This window comes from Haemaphysalis longicornis, unplaced genomic scaffold (assembly GCF_048455015.1).
Source record: "Haemaphysalis longicornis isolate Haplotype H1 unplaced genomic scaffold, Haemaphysalis longicornis Haplotype H1 scaffold_1, whole genome shotgun sequence".
In the NCBI taxonomy this organism is placed as follows: Eukaryota; Metazoa; Arthropoda; class Arachnida; order Ixodida; family Ixodidae; genus Haemaphysalis; species Haemaphysalis longicornis.
The window spans coordinates 222,686,591-222,703,278 of record NW_027526203.1 but is presented as its reverse complement, the minus strand read 5'-3'; the positions used below and the strand labels follow the sequence as shown (position 1 = coordinate 222,703,278).

Sequence of the window (16,688 nt, the reverse complement as noted above, 5' to 3'; positions counted from 1 at the left end):
CAGCAATAATGGAACCGATCGACACTGAAGAAGTGCGCCGCAGGCTACATCGCCGCAAATGTTCAAGCAGTGTCCGATAGCGGGACGGGCTATTATGCACCTTAGTAATAATGGTTCCTCTATCTGAAGTGAAATTTAATGCCAAGAGGGAGGTGGCTAAACATACCAACGTTACTCAAAATTACGATCGTAGTGAACGTGCACCTTGCGACGACTGTCACCTCGTTTTGCGCAACTTTTACCGTGGCGATGTCTACACTTGTGCGTAAAGCCGAGTGTGGGATTACAGAAATAATAATTTCGGCATTCAGATGATAATAAAAGTGCCTTTGGATTGCTTAGTTTTTCAATTTGATATTTTTCAACAGACCTCTACTTATGCATAGAGGCTAGAAATTTAAAAGTGGTTTGTAAAAAGGTAGTGCAGTTCATACCTTGTGATACTGTTGTAGAAAAAACATTATTGAAAGGCTGGTTCAGTGTTATGTACGTTCAAAACTGATTAAAAAGTGCACTTCCCACCCCCCCCCCCCCCCCCCCCTTCCCCCGAGTTGCCAAAAATTTGATTTTTAGGCTCCAAAGTGACAAAATCAGCTGTCTCACCCCTGCAGGCGGTGCGTTTATCTGGCTGCGTGACAGGTGCCAAGCTGCCGGCCCGGTGGCACGTTGTTCAAATTATGTGTGGGGAACCTACCTATGTTGGAATTAACAAGCTTTTTATGCATAGACTTGCATATTGCATGGTCGGACAAATCGTAGTGTAAATTATCCATAAGTTTGAAATTATTGAAGTTCACCTTAATGGCCTTCATCGTATATCTGATTTCTGATATTTTTATGATAAATTAGGTGCTTATAATTTCGGAAAGGGCAATAATGACATATTGTATACAACCCAAATATGGGTTTTCCAACAAGCAGGGTTTTTTTTTTGCTATTCAAGGCTACTTCCCCCCCTTCAAATTCTACATATGGCTGCAAGTGCATGAAGTGACTTGGGCTACTGGGGCCTCTGGCACTCGTCTAGCAGCTTGCTGATTCATGTATCTATTGCAGTGTGTGGCAGTGTTTAGAAACTCTACTATTGAGCCCATTGTATATAATGTAGTTTGACTGGGAGATTCGGTTGCTGTGTACCATACGGGCATTCATACCAGTTGTGTCATATCATTGAGCTCTTATTGTATACGTATATGGATAATTAGGATTTTGATGAAGCATCTTTTTTTCCACACTGTACTTTTATTTCTGAGTATACGTCATTGTCCTCTGATCTAAGCTGATGAAATGTAGCACAAACACAATGTTTACTTTCCATTTGTTCTTAAAGCAATGAAGAACACAGCATTAATCTAGATTTCTGTGGTCAATAATTCATGCATGATCCATGAATCTGTCCATGTGCAAGCTTGGACATTGCATAGCATGAGCATGCGATGTGCTTTAATAACTACACGAGAGCAAAAATGAAGCAGTTCGTGCCATTTTGAGGAAGCCCAAAAGGCCTGCATAAGGTACAGAGCATAGGCTGTACGTGCATGGGATTTGCTGGCACCCTGTTGCACAAGCATGGAACCAGTGCGGCATGAGAGGCTTCGGCTCACCATCCCTGGTGGCACCACCACATCTCCTGCAGGACCGTCAAGTTCCGGCGCAACGAACGGCTCGAGCAGGAAGTGCTGCGCTCCACCTCGGGCGTGGGTCGGCGCCACTTGCTGTACTGGCTGTCGGTCTACTCGGTGGGGCCGCTGGGGGACGCCCAGCTGTGGCCTCAACGGGACTCCGCTCGGTCACCATGGCCCGCAATGCTGTGAGTCTCGCGTGTGCAGGACCTCCTTCTGCTAAACCAAGGGCCACTTCAAAATTGGTCAATCTTTTGCTTTCACTTGTGTTATTACAATCTTTGACTATCCTTCTTTCATGAAAAATAGGAATGAAAGTGAGCTGTGAATGAGATGTGTAGAAAAAATGTGTATGAATGGCTAGCGTTGACAAAAAACTGCACATTCTGTCAAATTTCGGCTATCATTAAGATGCTTTGTCCCACGGCAGCTTTTCTGCCAGCCACTGCAGTTACTTATGAAAGTTTGCCAATCCTTCTTCTTTTTTTTCTCTTTTTGGACGGAGGTGTCCACCAGCTTCGTACTTCCAGACAAAGAAAAACAGAAAAATTGTCTTTCGAATGCGGAAGCACTATTCTGATACTTCTCCATTTCACCAGCCTTAAAGGAGCACTGGACACCAATTTTCGGCGTTAATATTATTGCACAGTTCGCTTCCTTCACTCAACAGAATACCCTGCCTGAAATATGAAGCGGCCTGCGACGCGAAGAACATAGTTTAATTGGATCTCATTTATCGTGCCGACGGAGCAGCGCACGGAGCGGCACTCAGCGATGGACATCAGCTTGACATCATCAGTGAAAGCCAAAAGAAGTGACGCGGCAAGCGCTCGTCAAAAAATCGTGACGTCACTTCATGTGCGCGGCCCCACGAGCGGAGAGCGGGCGCAACACCCTCTCAAGCGGGCGCTGGTGATGTCCGCACAAAGCAATGAGGTCAGTCAGGGATTCTGTCATATGCGCCGTTCGGGGATGAAAGCACGGGAATTTGAAACAAACGATTTTCAGGCCGTTCAATGTAATTAACTATCGCGCGCTGAAGTATTTGAAGTGCTGTTTCAGGTTCGCCAGGCCATTAAGCATCGATAAAAGCAATAAAAGTGTAACATAAAATTTTCGTGTCAGTGCTCCTTTAAGTTTCCTTGGTTGCAACAGGAGGGAAATTCAGGCTAGTTGGTTCAGCATCATTTCACCAGTGCGATAGGACGAGACTGAATGATTTAATCGGCCAGGAAAAGAACGCACAAGGATGCACACGCAAGTAACAAAAGAGGAAATAATGATAATAAATGCATACTGCCAAAGCCACTTTCTCAAGAAATGCCACCCCACAATCAAGCAGCGCTATTGATGGTGGGATAATGCAATTGTCACCATTTTTCTGGATATCGAAGGCTTCCCTTTCTCTCTCGTTTCATGAGAGCCATGTATGGTGGGCGTTTTGCGCACAGGTCAGGAAAGCCCCGGCTCAGCTGCTCTTCGTGCCATTAAAAAATAGTTAAATCAGGCATTGCCGCCAATATTCTTTCCTAAGCTCTTGCGAAGTCCTGCAAGCACATGACGGCCTCCAGCTCCCAGTGTCAAGTTCAAAGGCTCAGACATGCGGGTTTTCTGATGATTCCCTCGTATCCGTGTTCACAAAATGTTATCCGCTAGCTAAAAATGCAAGGGAAACCGCTGAAAGAAAAGAGAGCAGGCGTAAAAGTGGTGGTAATTCCATATATCCACAAAATTTCGCATCATATAAAAAGGTAGCGATAAGTTCACCGTCGATGTGTGTTTTTCTGCAAAAAATAAGCTGCAAAAGGTCTGTCCCAGAATGATAAGAAGTAGGGTTGTGCGTGCGGTGTAAAACACCAAATCCAGTCCGTTTTGTGCAAATGCAACGTCGTTTATTCGCTTCCTTTGACGTGCGGCAAAGTTTGTGGGGCAAATGGGGCGCTGCAGTAAAGTTCGTCTGCGGGTGCACAAAAGCTCCATAAAGGGTACACTATGTCTCATTTGCCTGACCATTGGCGCAGGCATGGCTGCTCCCCTGAATTTTGTCGCACAACCTTCAAATTCGCACATGCCAATACACGCACAAGGGAACTAGCAGAAGCCTTCGCGATCCTAAAAATGGTAATAATTGCATTAGCACACCGTCACTAGTGCTGCTTGATTAAGCGGCAGCATTTCTTGAGAAAGTGGGATTTTGGCAGTATGATATTATCACTATTCCTTCTTTTGTTACTTGCACGCGCATCCTTATGGGTTCTTTTCCTGTCTGATTAAATCATTCAGTTGTTAGTCATCACTGGTTTTTTCGCGCTGTTGAAAATGATCCTTGGTAGAATTTGTCAACTCGAACAGCATTTTTACTTTCATTTTCCAGTTTAATTTTCTTTCTTAGTTAATTGCTTGAGGTTTGTGCTTTTGGGAGTTAATTTTCAGCTTCTTATGTGTATTTAAAGAAAGAGGTGTCATTTTTCAGCGTACACACCAACTCACTCCCATTCACATGCACCCGCACGTAAATGCGTGCACCCATGCACACGCGCGCGTACACATGCATGCACGCGCATGAATTAACTGGCGTTCCAACCAGCGGTACAGCACGCAAAATGCCAATGGTAAGCCCTACTGCATGGTCTCAGTAGAATCACAATGTCAATAATTATGTACTGCACAAGTATGGCATGTGCAGGAGTGACAGTTCAGTAGTGCAGTTGACTTGAATTGAGACGGCTGTCGACTGATTTGATTAAAGGCAGGTGTAATTTTAGCACCTGCTCTTTGGTCATAGCATCTCCTGGGCATTCCTCCTGGAAAAACCCGCCGCGGTGGCTCAGTGGCTAAGGTGTTGCGCTGCCGAGCACGAGGTCACGGGTTCGATTCTCGCCCGCGGCGGCCGCTTTTCTGATGCAGATGAAAAGAAAAAAACGGCCGTGTGGTCGAGATTTCGGCGCACGTTAGAGATCCCCAGGTGGTCAGAATTAATCCGTAGCCCTCCACTATGGTGTGCCTCATCACCTGCGCTGCGTCGGTGCGTTAGGCTCTTTCTGAAAGGTAGTGACAAAAGTAAAAGCCAATGAGTACAAACTTGCAGGCAGATGGCAACGTTCGAGGAAAGTCAGGCTCAGCTTTGATGTGATGGGCCCTGAAGCATCGCAAAAAAGTGAAAGGAAAATGACTGAGAAAAATACAATCTATAATTGTTTATTTCTTTGCAAACAAGACACTGTTGCCCATCAAACAAAAGCCTAGGAAGCTGCGAAATGCACAATCTTTCAGTTTACAACAAAAAGTTATTCAGCCTTAAGTGCATGTTTAAGGGGAGATGTTCCTCAAACTACTTTTTGACAGTTTATGAAGTTCAGCTCATCTTGTAATATATGCAGTTAGTTTTTTGTATAGCTGCTGCAGTTAAATTTTTACGCTGCTGTCAGGCAGAAGAATGCTCCCGCCTATCCCCCCCCCCCCCCCCCCCTTTTTTTGTGCACATGATTTCTCTCACCAAAAATTTGGACAAAGAACTCCAAGCCATTAGGCAGTTCCTTGTGAACTGCTGAGTGGGAAAATTATTGGGAAAAAATACGTACCTCCGTTTTCTTTAGCCAGAAAAATTGACAAATAGTGTGCCGATGTTTTCATTTTATGATCACCAAGAATACTTAGTGGTATCAATTATTGCATAGTTAAGTAGTTTTGTCTACGCATCGTAAGTAAAATCTACAAAATTTCATTGCGATAGCGACCCTTTTAAGCATGCAAAATAGTGTTCATAAAAACTCATAAAATTGACAAAACGCCAATTTGAACAAAATGAAAATCAATTTATTTCTGTCAGATACTCAAATTCCCATTAAAAAAACGTGAAAGTTGGTGGGAATATTGCAGTTAAACCTCGATTATAATGAAGTCGTACTTGGGGGCGCAAATTTCGTTAAATCACGAATTTCGTAAAATTGAGGTTTCGATTTTACAGTTCATTTAACCAGTAATTCAGGTTTCAAAACCTTGCTCATCACCCAGAACCAACTGCTATGTAGTTACTTCTTCACTTAAAGCGAAATTTGTACTGAAACTGGCTGCGAAAATTGTGTGAATTAAGAGTTTCAACACTCAATGGAATTCGGATAGCCAACGATAGTTCATGTGTCATCGTAAAACCGGTGCTTTTTCCGCAACGCCTCACTAAATATGATAGCAGACTAGGCTTCCACTTTTTCTTTTTTTTTTCATTTTGGGTCACTACTAAATGCCGCTGTTAGTCCACACCCCGTGAACTTCACCCCGGCGAGGTGCTGGTTCGAAGTTACGCCTCTTTTCGTCCGTTGAGTGGTAGGCTTAGGCGCGGCGTTGAGGGGTGTGGCGGGCCATCAGCGGAACGGTGCTGTGAAACATTTGAAAGACTTTTTTCATGTACAAAGGCTCTGCAGTATTGGTGCGTGATGCAACCAACCACGACACTCGAGATAAAGCCATGATTGTGAGTTGAGCGGAGTACACGCGGACCGCTTCACTGTGTGGAGCAGCGCTTACATGCTCCCACTAAAGCGGAAAGCTTACATTAAATATCTTCAGGCCAAATTTGATTAAGCAATTACTTTTATGCCTTATAAGCCCTAAAGAAACCGATTTCTCAGCATCGCAGCTGTCTAATGAACACGGGTAAAACCAAGATGACCACGTTTAAGGGGGGACGTGGCTTTCAAAATCAACTTTTTTATTTCTTTGTGGATTTTGATGAAAATTGGCACAGCAACTGGAAATGCTTCTGTGATAACACCAGAAAAATTTGAAGTTAATATTTTGATAACTTTTTTATGTATGAAATTTTCTTTCTGTTCCGCTTGTACCGAACTTGAGCGGCTTATAAAACACGATAGAAAACTTGTTCGAAGTGCTTTGCATTCCCAAATGAATGGACGAGGTCGTGACAGTTTTAGAATTTTTTTTTTACAACACAATGTTTTTTAGTTTTCATTTTTTTAGAGGTTAATGTGCAACAGGCATGTCAACTGTGAACGATTATTTGAATAAAAAAATCACAAAAAACAAATCTGGAAAACTAAAAGTGTCACGACCTGAACAGTTCATCAAGGAATGTAATGCAAGAAACGGAATCAAAATAGACCCAGCAGTCACGAAGAAATCCCTGGGACAAGCGACACAGGTGGCAAAAAAAACTGTTTTGAGAAAACGGCTTCCGAAGTTGCAACATAGGTTTCACATATCAAAAGTCGTCACGGTTGTAGCCTTTCATGTCCTTTTGAACATGGGGCTTCTGGAAGGCCTTGCCTTGAAATTGGAGTGCCTTTTCAGCCTTTCTCTTTCCAGAAAACATCATTTTCAGCTCCTCCGTGAAGAGTACATACCCCCCTTTGCAAACCAAACGGAGGGGAGATGGGTTTCAATGGGCTTTCAATGCAAAGTAGGTTAGTTGGTTGGCTGTATCGCACTGGACAACCTCCTTTTGCAGTGTTGTCACCATGGCAACAAGTTAAGCATTTTTTAACTTAAATTTGAACATTTTTGGCTTTTTTTTTCATGTTTTATCTTGCCTGGCACACCAACTTAGTACTCATAGTGCAGGTGTTCATTGCCAAAAGTTTGCATACCACAAGGTTGAAAATGAGCTACTTTGAAGCTTGGTAGAGTATTCTGCATAACTCCCAACATCAATGCAAGAGCATATTTTTTTTACTACTTTTGACATTCAAGGCATCCAATATTTCTCGCAGCACAGCCAGTATGCCCTGAGCAATGGTATCAATAATTTCTCTAAAAAATGTCACTGTTAAATGCTGCCACAGTAACGTACATTTTTAACGCAGAGAGCATATTTTTATTCCTATATTACTAACTCAACCCTGTTTGCATGAAAATTACAAGTGCACGGGAAACATTGCGCAAGAAAGGCGATATGGCTCGCGCGCATCGCAGCGCACGCTTACCGCGACATATCGAGCTTTGATTATACCTGATATGGCTGGTCAGGTCGCTTTTAAGATTAAAACTAACGTCGCAGGCATTAATTACAACTACTGGCGTTCAATCGTAACCGGTTGCCCAGTCATGTGATGCTCCAATGCGCGTCGGCTATGCCGTGCGCGCCGCAGCGTTTGACGCGTCGACCGTTTCTTTCTCGAGGCTAGCGAGCCCACAGTCAAAACACAGCAATAACTAAGCGTGTAAACATCGCAAATCCGACTAAAAGTTCACTTCACGAACCGCTATCGCAAGCGCGCACACCGCGTCACCCTCCGGGGTCTGGCGACGGTAGAGTCACGCGCACCACGAAGCGTTCGATGACCTCCGCCTTTCGAGCCACACAACTTCCCGTAATCTGGCTCGTTATCTCTGGCATTCCCATCGCGATAACGTCCGTTTTGAATACCACAGATTGAACAGAAACTCGGCCGAGCGAAGCGGCGAAAATGAACTCAATCCGCTCGCTACGCAGCTCAGGCGGCCGCCATCTTGCGTTGCGCCCGCGACATCCAATCAGGAGGGTCGCCCCGACCGGAGGACCAATAGCGCTTCAGCATCTATTTCTAGCTTCGTTTGTGCGTCGTTTCTTTTCTGCCGTTTGTGCGTTTGTGAATGAACGAAGATAAAAGAGACGAGCGGAACCGGAAAAACGATCGCTCGGCCGATCTAACCATATCAAAATGGCCGCGCCCGGTGGCACCGTTGCGGAGATAGAGCGCTCCGAAAATTGCCGTTTTTTCGCCCTTTTGCGCTGATAGTTTGTCACCGCGCCTGACAAAAGTATTTTTTTATGCCACTTTGCGACGCTTTTCAGCGTAAAAACTTTGCAGACGCACAGAATAGGAAACATAGAAGCCGAATATGCGGGTTTCAAAAAAACGATGTTTTGGTCATTTTTCCGAAGTTGAAAGCCGCGTCCCCCCTTAAAGAGAGCAATTTATTGCCACCAGCACTCAATGTTCAAGCCGTAGTGAAGAAGCCCATAAGCCGTCCTTGGCGTTTCTTGACCAGGGTGGGCTTTACGTGACGCTCGTAGGCTGACAACGCAAACAAGGCTTGCTCTTAAACATTCGCGTGAGCCTGCGTGCCTCCGCAGAACGTCGATGGCATCCATCAGTTCGGTGGCCGTCGGTTTCACCGACACTTCCTCAGGCTCTTGTTCGGAACACTTTTCTTTCCCTTGGTGTGCTCATGCTGCTTACAAGACTCACCCAATTATGATGCACGAACAAAATATTAATGTGGTTATCAGCGAGCACAACCTAAAGCAGCAGCACCGTGAGCAAGGACGCATAGAAAAAAAGCTTGAAGTAGGCTTCGGCAGCCTAAGCATAGCGGGTGCTAGCGCAGGCAACGATGGAGACGTCAAAATGGTGGCCGCACTATTAAACCGTCCATGACCGCTAGCGGTTTGAGCAGCTTCTTTCATCGCTTTTAATTGTTGTCAACCGTAAATTTCACCGCTTTTCTTTCATTTTAGCTAATGCGAGTACTGAATGTTTTCAATGTAGGCTCTGAGAGGCAAAATAAAACGTGCCTCAAACGGAATTTCGTTCTTGCTTTTTTGCTGTGACTTCGTTAAATCGGAAGCGGCGCACGAAATTACTGCATAAAATCGAGATAAAAACACATGCATTTAGCAAAATTTTGATAGAAAACTTGAAAAAATTCGTTATATCGCAAATATCGTTAAATTGAGGTTCGTTATATCGAGGTTCAACTGTATTTGAATGCTCACATTTAGGCCTCCAGACTAACGTACTGTGCAAGCTGCGACCTCCCACTCCCATTAACTCTTTTGTTACCACGCCTATTCAAATCGATCACCAGTGATCGATGGTTTACATTGCCTATTTCGACATGTACCCGCTGCGGTGGCTCAGTGGCTAAGGCGTTGCGCTGCTGAGCACGAGGTCGCGGGTTCGATTCCTGGCCGTGGCGGTCGCTTTTCTTATGTAGGCGAAAAGCAAAAACGCCCGTGTGTACGAGATTTCGGCGCACGTTAAAAATCTCTAGGTGGTCCAAATTAATCCAAAGCCCTCCACTACGGCGCGCCTCATCGCCTGCGTTGCGTCGGTGCGTTAAACCCTACAATCATCAGTCAATCAAAACCTATTTCGACATGTTGTAGTCGTTTCTCGTACACCTAATGCTGTGAGTGGTTGGTCTAGGCACTGCACTTTTAGAATCAGTTTAAAATTTCCTACTCCAGTGGCACTGAGATTTTTGGCAGTGTTTTTTGTAAGTTGAGGTGCGTGTGCTTTTGAGGAAAGGGGCGTGGCTGCTGCACTTGACATAAAAGGATGCAGATCGTGGTTAGGCTGCATTACCGTAATATTTTTTTGCCGAAAGGCTTCTGGCAAGTCAAGTACCAAATAATGTTGTCAGCTTTATAATCCGACAGCGTTGAAAGATAATAATTACTTGAAAATGACACCAGCTATATACTAGTGGTCTTTGGTTTGGAGAAAGGGCAGCTTTATTCTGCCAAAGCTTATTTCTGACGGTCCCCTGCATGTCCAGCAAGTGTGCCTGGCATTTTCAGCCAGTTTCCAGCAGTTTTGGATTTGTTTTTGCGTTGCGAAATTCATATTTGGTGCTACTACGCAGTTACCCAACTACAAGCTCATTTGCCATGGAGCCTCCGTTGCCCGCTTTTGTTCCTCGAAACAAGCATGCCGCTCGTGCTTCCACTTTATCTACACCTTACTTCTGTGATAACAGCTTCCGCTGAAAGTCAAAAGATACAGTGGAATCTCAATGATACGATTCTGGGTGATAAGAATTTCGGGATGATACGAATTTCTTATAAGTCCCGGCTAAATTGCATTGTTTGCAATGGGAAAAATTTCGGCTCTTATGAACAGACCTGTGCGGCCCGGCGGATGATATGAACGAGCCGGCGAGGCGCCCGATTGCTGAGTGAGCAAGCGATGGCGACGTACGGGCTCTCTCCCCCCTCATTGCGGCTCTTTCTCCAAGAACGGCCGGGCTGTTGTTTTCTGCTAGCAAAAACGTGCCGCGCACTCCACAGGCGTGCTGACGCTGCCGTGGAACCACCAGCACGCTGCACGGGGCGCGGCCGGTCGCAGCAACATGGTGGCGGCTTCAGTCGCAAAGGGGCATTGGGTGCTCGAGCAACCGCTTCTAACCACTCTTTGAAATATCTCTCAAAGCACACACTAAGTTTCTCATGCGGTAAATGAGCTAATAATGTGGGCGAAAACGGTGCTATAAAACATCATCCGCGCCACTAGTGAAAGCGCCCATGAAATATCTGCCGGGGGGCTAAGCCTAAACATCTCTGGCGGAGCGAGCCGGCTGTCTCGAGAGCTTTGAAACTGCCAGCATGAGGCGCACGCCTTCCCATTGGCGCAATTCGTCAGGCTCCTCCCACTGATACGCGCGTTGCGCGTCGCGCGTCATTTTCCGACCGAATCACAGGTGGCCGCTGGCGCGGAATCACCGACGCGGGCATGAAAATATTTCACGTGCAACACCGAGGCATACGAATCTCATGTAAAAACGCTCCTGTAGCGAGCTTGGGCATCGCGAGTGAGGAGATGAACGTCCAGAAAGGACCACTCGGCAACATGGAGGTTAAAAAAAAGCAGAAAAACGTCACGGATTTCTGCACCGGAAAGTAAGAAAATAAATAAACGAAAACTTTTTTTGTGCTCAATTTTTTGCTCTGTGTTGGTTTATACGAATTTCGTACGATACAAATATTTTTCGTGGCCCCGTGAGATTCGTACCATCGAGATTTTACTGTAACACCAAGTCGTCACGTATCAGTTAAGACAAGGAGAACGCTTCCAATTGGCCTTGAACACCGCCAGCTGTTCACCGGCTAGTTTCGGTTTCATACGAGGGTATTTCTGGAAGTCTAATGTCGCTGCTTAGTAGAACTGTCTATTCTGACAGAGTCTCCAACAGCCTTGTATTTGTTTCTTTTCGAAATTGTTAGGGTGGCGCTGCAATGTAGTAGGCTCGTAGTGCTGAACTCACTTCATAGCACGACGGCGGCTTGGTGAAAGCGTGCTGGGCACGATTCTAGTGCATCGTACTTTATTCCTGCAAGCAGGGCTTCCATAGAGAGTCAGAACATAATAATAACCTGCAAATGAAAGTTCTAACTGATAAGTGATAATCGGAACGTCAGCAAGCATCCACGAAAGAGTTTGGTTTTTAACTCCAAGCGGATTTTTTCGCATCGCTTGCGTGCCCTCAGTATTGTGCTGGTCATAATCATTGACAAGGTGTTTTTACATCATGTGGAGGCTAATTGGGGCCTTTAATAATGTCAAACCACCAGATTTCTTCTAGAGAACCATCCAAAATAGCAAAATTTGAAATAATGGTTGGGCTTCACCACTAGGCTTGGGCACCACGCGGGCTAACATTTTCTTTTCTACCTGACAAATTGTACCACGCAACTCAATTTTTTTTTTCTAGGATGGGTTTTTGAAATTTTTACCGACAAAATGTACATTCTAAACTTTTTCTACTACTGGTGGTTTATTATACACAACTTACTTTTTTTTTCTTCAAGGCCTGGACAAAAATTTCGAATTCGATAATTTTTTTTGCAATCATTATGTATGAAAACATTATTAAAACAAGTGTCTTTGGAAAGCGCGTGGAATCATCTGCATTTTGTGTCACTGCAATGTGTGCCTAACCAATAAGTATAGCACAGAAAAAATGTTTTGTTAGACCCCTCAAAATTGGTCAATTTCCCCAGGTAACGAAAGACTTAAACATCAAACCAGTGTTGGTCTGACCTGCTTCCAAAGCAGTCGATTGCATTGCTTCTGCAAGGTTGTTAGTGATGGCTTTAGTGGCCGTGGCTTGTTAAGGGGGGGAGGGGGGGGGGGGGGGGAGGTGAGATTGTGTAAGTTTAATGGTGAGATGGCTTGAGTCTGGCTGCAAAAATCTCAACTTATCATGTCTAATACAAAAAAGCCATCATGCAGACTTTCATAGCAGCGTTCTGAGTAGGAGCCTTCTCTGCCGTCAGCCTGCTGTGACTTGTACAGTGCGCGTCAGGCTTGTCTAGGGCAAGCGAGCGCGAGGCTTCGGAGCATGCTGGCGACATCTGCTAATATCGGCTGGGTTGAAGATAGCTTGCCTTTGCGTGTGCGCGGATCTCGGACAGGCTCAGGCCAGTCGTCGTTTCGCATGTGCCACTCTAATTTCCAGACACCACCACCCTCGTCGGGCGCTTTTCTTCCACAGGTCCAACAGTGAGCGTTGAACAGATGCGTCGTTCGACGCAGCGCACTATCCCCGCAGGTGGTTTCACAATCATGCGAAACGGCCTGCGCTAATCTTCTGAATCTTACGTTTAGCAAACGAAAAGCACGAAAACAAGAGTGCCCTGCAGCGCTTTCCATCGAACCTCTTGTGCGATTACGTAACGCCTGCACTGATAATGCATCGCGTCAAATTACGCGCTTATCCCCGTATCACCGCTTACGGCTGGCAGTGCAGAACCAGGGCGTCTACCAACCAGGAAAACCGGGAATTGTCAGGGAATTTGGGTACGTCTGGAAAAGTCAGGGAATTGTCAGGGAATTCTTCAAAAATGTCGCCAAGTCATGGAAACTGAGGGACATTTGGCTACCTCTGTCTCCCAACTGACACCCGCTTTCAACTGCTGGCGCGTCCCTACGCACGAGCTTCATAGTGTACAAACGCCGGTCTGGCAACGAAGGGCCCCGAAAGAATGTCTCCACCCTGCAGCACTCGCACCATACCGCGAGGTGACGTCTGCAGATGCTCGGAGGCTGCTGTGAGCACAGAGTTTATTATATATAATAGAGGAAAATCTGGCACTGTAATAGTGCCCCATATTTCCCTAGAGTGTCTAAACGAGCGGCGCTTCAGCGATCGTGGCGTCTTGTACCGCAAGAAGCGTTCAACCGTTATTTAGCATGGCTCGCCAACAAGCTGAAAAGGTCCCTGCGGCTGCAAAAACCTAAATATTGTTATAAAAGTTATTTGAAGTTATTGTATCGACAAAACAGTTACGCTAATATTTTTTTCAGGCATTTTTAAAAGCTTCGCGAAACTTGAACGAAAAAAAATAGTTCCCATTGTTGCCTTGGTCGTCAGGGGACACAGAAGGCACGTTGCAAGACAGGCCAAGCAAGCGAGGAATGCTTCCAGCTGAAAATTATATCATCATGGTTGCGACCATGGCCTCTGCGATCAGCTGCCTGCGTCCTGCACGCTGTAGCAACGGCGCCCAGCAGCTGATTGCGGAGGCCATGTTGCGAGGTTGTGATAGCTCCCAGTGGCGCAAGTGGCGCAGGTCGGAGAACCGCCATTTGCAAGTTTCGGCCGCGGGAGGCGCTCGCTACCGCACCAAAACAAGGAGCGTACTTGGAAGTTGCTGCACGCGTTTGCAGCTCTTCCATGCATGCCTCCATGCCTCTATGCCTCCATGTTGCCGTCGGGACCGTTGTAGCGTTTGTTGTCTTTTCTTACCTCGTATGAGTTCTTTCGTCGAGTGAGGTGCTATGCCACCTTCGAAAAAGTGCTTATTTAGCCCGGATTGGGTTAACGCCGAAGTTTCTGAGTACGCGTCATGGATTAGAGCAGTGCCGAATGACGCAGGTAGGGCTCACTGCACAGCATGCCAGAAGACTTTCTCGCTCAGCAACATGGGGAACACTGCAGTTGCCAGTCACGCTGCGAGCAAGAAACACCAAGCCGCTGCGCGCTCAACGCAAAGTGCTTCCCAGACAAACCTCCGTGCTTTTTTTAGTATCGGATCCAACTTGCCATGTTCCGCTACTGGTGATAGTGATGGTGCTGCAGTAGTGCCAAGCCCGAACATCGAAAGTGCGCCTGCCAAGCCCATGGTTGTTGCGCCTGACGGAAAGGCATCTTTGAGTGGTTTTCTTGTGAAAAAAGGTGTCACAAGGCAGAAATTCTTTGGTGTCTGAACACCATAGCGACGCATGGATCATTTCGTTCAGCAGCAGCGTCAGCAGCCCTTTTTCCGATCATGTTTCCTACGTGTGATATCGTAAAGAAGTTGCAACTTGGAAAGGACAAAGTCGGCTACACGATTTGTTATTACGGTATTGCTCCGTACTTCCGAAGCAGGCTGCTGACAAAGCTAGGTGGTGTGCCACACGTGGTCGTGGCTTTTGACGAGTCTCTGAACAAAATTGCTCAAAAAGAGCAAATGGACGTTTTGATCAGGTTTTGGGACCCTGAAGACGATGTCGTGAAAATGCGCTACCTGACGTCGTGTTTTTTGGGCCATACTTGTGCAGAAGATTTAGCTGCTTCACTCAGAAAGGCTACAGAGAATATTGAGCAGGCCAAGATGCTACAAATTTCTATGGACGGCCCCAACGTCAACTTGAAGCTGTTGAGATCCTTGAAGGAAGAGTTTGCTACATCTGGTGGGAGTCAAAAAATGCTTGACATAGGAAGCTGTGGATTGCACGTTGTGAACGGTGCATTTAAATCAGGCCACAATGTGACAAACTGGCACATTGTAGTGTTTCTTCGAAGCATCTACAACCTCTTCGAGAATGTTCCCGCACGTCGAGCAGATTACGTCAGCCTCACTGGAAGCACACTTTTTCTACTGAAGTTCTGCTCAGTTCGTTGGCTGGAAAACAGCAAGGTAATTGCTAGGGCTCTTCAAGTTCTGCCTAACTTGGTCACATATGTTGACCACCCAGTAAAGGAAAAGAAACACCAACCTGCAGCAGTTATGTCGCTGTCAAGAAGGCTGTGGCCGACGAGATGCTGCCAGTGAAGCTGGCCTTTATGCTTTCAGTTTCAGAAGAACTCGAACTGTTTTTGGCTAAGTTCCAGTCAGAAAAGCCAATGCTTCCTTTTCTTGCATCAGCACTGGATTGCCTGTTGCGCTCCCTGCTGAGTTGAATAGTATTGAAAGAAAAGCTGAACGCTGCTGACACGTTCTCGAAACTATTGAACATTGACCTTGACAACTCTGACAACATGATTGCTGTAGCTGCCTTCGACATTGGACTTGCTGCAAAAAGTGAGCTTAGGAAGTTGCCTAAACCATCGCACATTACGGTAGTGAATTTCAAGAGAGAATGTATTTCGTTTGTTAAGGCGTGTTCAAAAAAGATAATTGAAAGGTCACCTTTGAAGTACAAGCTGACTAGGGGCGCCAACTGCTTGAACCCTGCAGTTTGTGCTACATCAGTTGGAGCTGGCCAGAAGCACCTGAACATTGTACTTGAAGTGCTTATAGAGCACGGGTGGCTCTCAGGGCTACAAGTGGAGAGGGCAAGTCGCTCATACGTCCAGGTGTGCTCGACCAGCACCGCACAGGCTCTCATGCAAAACTTTGATCGCACAAGGCAGCGCCTGGAAACGCTATGGGTTGAACTCTGCGCAAGTGCTCACCAAGAACCACTTCTGTTTGTTAAGATTGTGCTTTGCCTTTCGCATGGCAATTCTTCTGTGGAGCGCGGATTTTCAGTGAACAAGGAATGCCTTGTGGAGGAGTCGCTTGTAGCGCAAAGGTTAGTCTATGATGAAGTGTCCGCAGCAGGAGGTGTTGCAAAAGTTGATGTCACAGACAAGATGATTGTGATGGTCCGTTCTGCTAACACCAAATGGAAAGAAGAATTAGAAAGGAAGAAGCGGGAGCGGTTGCAGTTGTCAGATGTTGAAAGAAAGAAGAAGAGAACTGCTGCTCTTGTGAAGGAACTCATACTGAAGAAGCAAAAGATCATGCAAGATGCTGAACATCGGGCTTCAATGCTGCAACAAGAAATTGAATCGCTGAAAACGTGAAAGGTGCTCAGACTCACTTTGTAAATGCACAAAAGTTATTGTGTCTTTTTAATGTTGCATACTATAAAATAATCCTTTCAATGGATTGTTATAAAGGAGTTTCTTTTGCAGTTGTGCAAGTGCCCTGTCTTTTTTCACCGCTAGATGTTTCACTTTCTCTGCACAGCGTCTGCTAAACGGGCCTGTTAGTCAGGGAATATGCTTAGAATTGTCAGGGAAAACCTGGAAAAGTCAGGGAATTTCGAGAAGTAGAATTGGTAGACACCCTGAGAACAGAAGCGCCCCTTTCGG

At 45.8% G+C, this 16,688-nt stretch overlaps 1 protein-coding gene and 1 pseudogene across 1 annotated transcript in view; both read left to right on the top strand.

Moving 5' to 3' along the window:
• The window catches only part of LOC144157898 (germ cell-less protein-like 1), a 70,580-nt gene that overhangs the window by 42,228 nt on the left and 11,664 nt on the right, over positions 1-16,688 (top strand). The window lies entirely within an intron of this gene.
• On the top strand, positions 14,123-16,397 carry LOC144174510 (uncharacterized; annotated as a pseudogene).